The sequence below is a fragment of the Gossypium arboreum genome, chromosome 13, assembly GCF_025698485.1.
Source record: "Gossypium arboreum isolate Shixiya-1 chromosome 13, ASM2569848v2, whole genome shotgun sequence".
Taxonomy (NCBI): domain Eukaryota; kingdom Viridiplantae; phylum Streptophyta; class Magnoliopsida; order Malvales; family Malvaceae; genus Gossypium; species Gossypium arboreum.
In genome coordinates this window covers 90898204-90906785 of record NC_069082.1, presented here as the reverse complement: position 1 = coordinate 90906785, position 8582 = coordinate 90898204, and the positions used below count along the sequence as shown (strand labels likewise).

General features: G+C 37.6%; 1 non-coding gene across 1 annotated transcript; it reads right to left on the bottom strand.

The window, feature by feature from the left end:
• Nucleotides 1-324: 324 nt before the first annotated feature.
• On the bottom strand, nt 325-431 carry LOC128287379 (small nucleolar RNA R71). The gene has a single exon (XR_008278079.1). It is a non-coding gene; the product is annotated as a small nucleolar RNA R71 (small nucleolar RNA).
• Between the last annotated feature and the right edge of the window lie 8151 nt (nt 432-8582).

The following is an 8582-nucleotide window of genomic DNA, read 5'->3' as shown; positions in this document are numbered from 1 at the left end:
AAATCGAGCATAGTTAGACTGGTTGTAGCCGCAAATACTTTTGAACTGGAACCTAACACAATTCAAATGATACAATAGTTTGTTCAGTTTGATGGTTTGCAGGACGAGGATCCCAACGCTCACTTGGTAAACGTTTTGGAACTATGTGATACATTTAAAATTAATGGTGTTTCTGATGACGCCATTCATCTTCAGTTATTCCCCTTTTCATTGAGAAACAAAGCTAAACAATGGTTGAACTCATTGCCAGGGGGGTCAATCACTACTTGGGAGCAAATAACCAAAAAGTTTTTATTAAAATATTTTTCGCCTGCTAAAACGGCTAAATTACGTAATGATATTTCTTCCTTTGTGCAGATGGGTTTAGAAACACTCTATGATGCATGGGAGAGATACAAGGACCTCTTGAGATGATGCCCTCACCATGGGTTACCGCTTTGGCTACAGGTTCAAATCTTTCATAATGGCTTGAATCCTTCGACTCGACAAATGGTTGACGCGCTGCTGGCGAAACCATCAATAATAAGACACCTGAAGATGCCTATGAATTTATAGAGATGTCATTGAATAACTATCAGTGGCAAGTCATGAGGACAAAGCTAACAAAAACGTCGGCGTTTATAACATCGATACGGTCACTATGCTCTCTAATCAGGTAGAACTCTTGAAAAAGAAAATTGATGGTTTCCTTAGTTCTGCACAGGTTCACCCAGTAATGCAATGCGAAGTAAGTGGAGGCGGATCAAGTAGTTCAGAATACCCACCTTATAGCCACAACATAGAGAACGAATGGTTAAATTACATGGGCCTCGATCTCAAAACAATCCCTATAGCAATACTTACAATGCAAGTTGGAGGAACCACCCTAATTTTTCATGTGGAGGCCAAGGGAATCAGAGACCACCACCTCCAGGCTTCTAACAACCACCCTACCAACAGTCGAACCTTGAGGAGATGCTAACAAAATTCATCTTAATGTCAGAAACTCATTTTTAGAATACCGAGACAGCACTCAAAAATCAACAAGCATTAATCCAGGGGCTTGAAACTCAGATTGGACAGCTCGCCAAGTTGATTTCCGAATGACCACAAGGTAACCTTCCAAGCAACAATGAATAACCCAAGGGAGCAACTCAACGCTATTGCCATTCAAGATGAGGAAGGGCTAGTTGCAGAACCAAGGCCAGAAACGGTGGTAAGCATAGGTAAGGATGAGGTAGGCCACAATGAGCCAAAGCCGGTGATTACAGAATATAAACCTCGCATGTCATACCCCAATGCGACAAGGAAAGACCGCTCAGATGAACAATTTAGTAAATTTCTTAAACTTCTAAAGAAACTACATATTAACTTACCGTTTATTGAAGCCCTTTCGCAGATGCCAAATGCAATCAAGTTTTTAAAATTAGCTTTTAGCAAATAAACAAAAATTAGATGAAGCATCACATGTGGAGCTGAAAGCGGTCTACTTAGCTGAAAGCAAATAAACAATAATGCATTGGCTGATTTAGGGGGTAATACCAATGTTATGCCTTACAAATTATTTAAGCAACAAGGTCTAGGGAAACCCAAACAAACTAGGATGAGCATTTAATTAACAGATAAAACTATTAGATTCCCTAGGGGTATTATTGAAGATGTACTCGTTAAAATTGACAAATTTATATTCCCAGTTGATTTCGTTGTTCTAGACATAAAGAAGGATAGCAACATCCCCTTAATTTTAGGAAGGCCCTTTTTAGCAACCGCCAGAACAATTATTTACTTAGGCACAGGTGAACTCACACTTCGTGTGGGAGACGAAACAATCACCCTTCAAGCCCGTAATTCGAATAACACATCAAAAATCGAAGGTGATTGTACAAATCATTTGGCTAAAACTAACCATATAGTGCAACCTTCTTTGCAGAAAACAGGTTCGAAGAGCATACATAAGCCAAGCAACAACAAAGAACCTATCCATGAAGAACGAAGGTTCCAAATTGAGGAGCCAGATGAATGGTGGACACATAAACCGAGAAAACACGATAAACCAAAACCATGCCATGAGGAGCTTAATTCCTCCAAAAATAAACTTAAAGTTGGAGACAAAGTACTACTCGATGCAGCAGATCCTCGAATTGCCACTTCTGAACCAAATGAAGAATCCACTTTTACGGTAATTAGTATTTTTCCATACGGTACGGTCGAGGTAAACCACTCCAAATTTGGCACGTACTTGGATTAAACCTTATGTTGATAAAATTGATAGTAAGGATGAGAAGGAGTTTATTCACCATGATCACAAACCAGAGAAGTAAGTCGAGCTTAGACTATAAATAAGCACTTCTCGGGAGGCACCCCGAGCACTAACGGTGCTAACTTCTTTAAATTTTAGTCTTTAACATTTAATTAACTAATTGAGTCACTGAACACAGGATTTTCAGAACCATACAGCCAGGAACACGGGCATGCCGTAGGCCGTGCACATACCATGGGATGAAACACGGCAGTGTGAAAACAGGGCAAAAATTTCTTCCCTAAGTTGGGATGCGATAAGTTGCCACGGCCGTAGGTGAAACTACCAAAATAACACGAGCGTGCAACACACCCGTGTTTTGAAACCATGGGCAAACCTGTCAATTTAACACGGGCGTGTGCCTTCATACACGGGCGTGGGAGAAGTGAACAAAGATTGACACCATCGTGCAACATGGCCGAGTACACCGATGCGCCCAATTTCGAAAACCACGAAACGCATTGGCTGAAATGAAGGCACACGAGCATGCCCCATGGCCGTGTGCCCCAATTTGTCTATAAACACCTATTATCTATCTTAGCTTTATCTTTATATTTTGAAATTACTTTTTGTTTCCTATTTATACTATTTTATCTTGAGTTTTTACAATTTTCAATTTCAGCTATTTCATTACGGGTAATTATGCTTCATTATTGTTCCTGATTCCGTCACAGTTATAAAGAGCTCCAAAGCTCATCATCGTATAGGAACTAAAAACTCCACCGAGAAAGGTTCTCCATGACTGCCATGTCCTGTTCAACCACGACCATAGCTACCACCAGATATAATATTCTTTTGGCACAGGACTTATGGACTAATGAACCTCTACCACCACCGGAGTATCCTCATCCACTCTCACGCCTATTATTCTCCAAAACTCCAGTTCAAGGAATTCATTCATCATTCAGGAAGTTTCACTTCTCTCCCTATCTTATGATTATCAATCTATCTTTTTCAATATATCTACCTTTGTACATTGAGGGCAATGTATATCTTAAGTGTGGGGGGTTCTTTTATATCATCATTAGAAATCCCTGAATTATGTCTTATTCTCACGTAAATCACTCATATCACTATTAGAATGAATTGTAATTAACTTATGATTTTAATTGATATGTCTTGAATTAAAATTTAGGAATTCATGCATTTATTGTTTAAACTTTAAGATATTAAAGAATCAAGCATGATAAGTTTACTTTTGAATTTAAAATTTTATAGGTTGTTTCTCCCAACTTTAGGTATTATCTTGAGTTGAAATTCATAGAATATAAATATCAAAAAGCCGTAATGTTTGTGAGATTTTGAGCCTTTAGAGCATCTACTATTTCTTTCATGCTCACTTTTATTGTTGCTTTGAGTGCGTCAGTATTGAATTGTTATTCTAGAACTTGCTTGACTATGCATGTCAAGACCACACCATTTGATTTGATATCTCAAAATGATAAAGGCAATTAGGTTTAACCCACTCACTCCACAAAAGCCTATCTTCATAATTAACCCTTAGTAAACCCCTTTGAGCCTAACAAGCCATTAATTGATTTACCCCCAATATTAACCCATAAACCATTATTGTTGAAACCCCTAATTTGATCCCTATTTTTGTCAAGATTTGATTTGAACTAATTTCTTAGCTATGCTTTGCTCTTCTATGTATTTGACTTGCTCATAAAAAAAAATTCATACTTACATATTAGAAGTAATTCAGTTTTGTTGAGCCACAGTATCTAAATTCCATCTTCTGAGAAAAAGCTCACTTGTACTCAATTGATGTTTAATTACTTTTTCTATTTAAGAAATTTTCCAATTCAATCTCAATTCTAACCTTTTCTTTCAGCTTGTGACCACACCCCTAACCAAAGCCACGTTAGAACCCTTTAAAGACCTTTTGATTGATGTTCATTTTAATATATAGTGGTGGAGGTTTGATTTTCATGCAAGCCTATGGTAATGACTTTTCATTATTGACTATTGAGTGTTTCATGTATTGTCCTTAAACACCTCGAGTGATTTGAGTGAATCTTTAGTGAGGATGTGAAACTCTATGATATTCTGAGTTGAAGGTAATTACTTAGATGAGGGGAGACACCTATGCTTTAATGATAAAATACTCAACTTGGAATGTTTTGGAACTTTGATGTTCTTTCAGTCAAATTCTCAATGTATGATGACTTATGGATTATTTTGAGATATTATTAATAGGAATTATAAGTTAAGAAGAATTTATTTTGATTCTGAGTTGACGTTTTTGCTTGAGGACAAGCAAATGCTTAAGTGTGAGGGTATTTGATAAACCGTAATTTATACATATTTTTACCCCATGCCTAATGCATGTATGGATGGTTTCTCCTTAGATTTGGTGAATTCGATGCTTCTAATCCTTTAATTTCATGTTTTGTACTTAGGAGAGCATAGGAGTGTAAAAAGAGTGAGAAATGGGCCGAAAACGAAGAAAATGGACCCACATGGGAAAATAACACGGCCTGGACTTCCTTACACAGGTGTGTCACACGGCCGCGTCAATTTGGCAGGATCAAAGCATGACTTACACAGGTGGATCACACACCCGTACCTATTTAACAGCGTTGACCACGACCTTCAGTAATTGCACACAGGCGTGTCCCTATCGAACCCAAGCTTAGTCCAATTTAGAAAAGGCTAATTTTGAGGGCTCTTAGGCTTTCCAAAGCCTATTTAAACACTTGAGGAGGCACTTAGAAAGGGGGATGCAGAGTAGGAAGCAGGGAATTACTCAAGGAAAGCCGATTAATCCATCTCAAAAGTCGAATTCATCATCAAGACTGGAGGTCTCCCTTCAAGTTCCTTCAGGAGTTTTGGGTTTTCTTATGTTTTGTTTTCTTTATGCTTTTGAGATGTTTTCTTTTATAAGTATGAACTAAATGCCTAAATGCCTAAGGGGAATGAAACCTAAGACAGATCTTGTTATTATTATCTGAATTGCATGATAAATATTTGACTTGTTGTTAATTATGTGTTCTTAATTCTTGTTTTGATATACCAGGATATTGATTCAAGTTAAGCTCTTATTCAGAGGAGGAATAGACCCTGTTTAAGAGTAAATTTATCATAATTAAGCGGAGTTGATTGTTCACCTAGAGATAGGGTGACGAGATTTTGCCGGATTAGGGTGAAACCTAATAAGGGAATCTATAGATCAATTTAATGCAATTTTAGGGTGTTAATTAGAAAGAGATTTCAATTATTCAACCTAGGGTTAGACATTATTAGTCTCGAGAGAGATAATAATATAACTTAGGGATTTCTACGGATCAAGTCAAATGAATAAATCATCTGATTCAGAGTCAAATAACAAGTGAAGTATAGGTGGATTTATCCTTAGGTATTGTCTCAATCAATCAAATTTTCCCAAAAGTATTTTCCCAAGTTTTTCTTTCTGTGCATTCTTAGTTAGTAATTAGTTTAGACAACCAAACCTCTTAAATTTTAGGCTAGATAATAAAAAGAAAGTAAATACTAGTACTCGTAGTTCCTTTGGGTTCGACAATCTGGTTTTGCTGAACTATACTACTATTCGATAGGTACACTTACCTTAATCGTGATAATAAGTTACTCTTTAAAACCTTTAAAACCTGTTACGAATATCACGCATCAGCCATATAAAGGTGATTTGGGCCTAATGGGCCATATGAATATGAATTGGGCCTGATGGGCCATATGAGTATGAATTGGGCTTGATGGGCCATATAAATAAGATTGGGCCAAGTGGGCCATATGCATGTATGTAGGGATTTTGGGCCTAGTATATGATAACTGCATAAAACTTAATTAACATATTGCGATCGTGGACAAGTCATAGGGTTAAGGTATGGCAACAGGTATATGCATGTCTAGGATTGGATCTAGGGAAAGCTTGGTACTTAAGCGGTCTTAATGACTCACCTCCTCTTCTCTATAATCCTACCTGGTGCATAGTATTCATTCATCTTAGCTCGCGGGATTTGTTAACGAGCCGAGGTAAGTGGAAACCATATTAAAGAAAAATTTCCAAAATGCCCCTAAGGGCAAAAATGACCAAAATACCCCTAGGTGTTGAATGTAAATTTTATGAATGTGACACGCATATCTGCTGCATATATATGATATTTTGCTTAGGTTGCATATAGGTTGGGAAGTATGGAACAGAGGAAGTATATGAGGATCGCATGGTTGCTTGACAATCATGGATCCACCAACGGTTTTTAAGCCCAATATGTAAATGAAGGTAGTTTTGCAATCGGGCTATCATTTATGTGTCGATTGGGCGGGTCGATATTTATATCCCCACATGATGTGTCGGGGATGGAGCTGGTGTATAGCGGATGGATTATTGGGATGGGATTGTATTGCATGTTTGATGTATGATTTTTTTTGAATGCTTGTTTTTTGTTGAGGGTTGTATACACTGAGTTTGTGAAAACTTACCCCCTCTTTTATTTTATTTTCAGGTGACGCTCAGTAGGAGGTTCAATGTTTGGAGGGACTCCGGGTGGCCAACTAGCAAGACAATTTGGACTTGTTTTCTTTTCATTTTAAAGCATATAAGTCCCTGATTATTAAGTGATTACAGACTGGATTGTAATAAGGCCTTCCATTTAGTTATTATTTGGATTATTATTTTTACGTGATGTAATTATAAGGAGTTGAACATGATTTCTTAAACTATAGTATATCTTCTCTACGTTTCCGCAACTATTTTTTTAAGGTGACTTATTTTCATCAAATCAGATGTTTTGAACAAGCGATTGAAATGAGTTTTTTTTTTAAATTAAAATTTTCTTTTATTTTAAGAAGGGTTTTCAATGAAAACATGATTTTCACTAAAACACTTCAATGTGACGCACCAGATATGGCCATAGCGTCTGGGCCAAGTTTGGGGTGTTACAGGTGGTTTCCATTCAACGATAGCAGAAATCTTACTTGGATCAACTCGGATGCCTTCACCCGAAACAATATGACCCAAAAATCCAACTTCTTGAAGCAAAAGCTCACTCTTGCTGAACTTAGCATACATTTGCTTTTCCCGCAAAGTTTGCAACACAATTATCAGGTGCTTCGTATGCTCTCTCTCATCTTTGGAGTAAATCAAGATGTCATCAATGAACACAACGATAAACTTATCCAAATATGGCTAAAAGATCCTATTTATTAGATCCATAAACACAGCCGGTGCATTCGTTAGCCCAAATGGCATGGCAAGAAATTCATAATGGCCGCACCTTGTCCTGAAAACTGTCTTGGAAACATCCAAGTCTTTAACTCACAGCTGATAATAGCCAGACCTCAAGTCTATCTTGGAGAACACAGTGGCTCCTCTCAAGTAGCCAAACAAATCATCGATCTTTGGCAAAGGTTACTTATTCTTGATAGTTACCTTGTTCAGTTGCCGGTAATCTATACATAGCCTCATTGAACCATCTTTCTTCTCAAAAAATAGTACAAGAGCACCCCAAGGTGAAAAACTCAGTCTTGCAAGTCCTTTATCTATCAGCTCTTGCAACTGTAATTTTAACTCCTTCAGTTCGGTTGGCGCCATTCTGTACGGAGCAATAGAAATAGGAGTTATCCCTGGCACCAACTTAATACCAAACTCTATTTTCCTTTCAGGAGGTAATCTGGGTAATTCTTCTGGAAACACTTTTGGATAATCACATACTATCGGCACAGACTCAATCTTCAACTCTATTTCCTTAGTGTTTAGTACAAATGCAAGATAGGCTTTATATCCTTTCCTCATATATCTCTGAGCAACCATTACCGTGATTACAACTGGCGGTGAACCTAATTCTCTTGAATCGACCGAAATATCCCACCATTCGGGCATTTCAATTTAATATACTAGCTACCATAATTTACAATTACATCATGAAGGGCTAACCAATCCATTCCAAGTACCAAGTATTACATCAAATTCATCAAATGGTAATAACATAAGGTTAGCCGGAAAGTAATAACCCTGAATCATCAAAGGACAATTCTTACAGACTTTATCAACCAGGACTGATTTACCTAGTGGGTTCGACACTCTAATGATAAATTATGTAGGTTCAATGGGTATGTTCATACTAGACATCAATCTCATGCAAATATATGAATGTGTCGACCCCGAGTCAATTAAAACAATAACACTTGTATTAAAAAGAGAAAAAGTACCCGTGATAACATCAGGAGCGGAGGCCTCCTCTCAAGCATGTATCACGTACGTTCTTGCTGGGGCTCGAACCTCTGGCTTTGCAGTGTCTTTAGTCACAACTCGATTGCCACTAGCACTCCCAAGGTATCTTGGAGG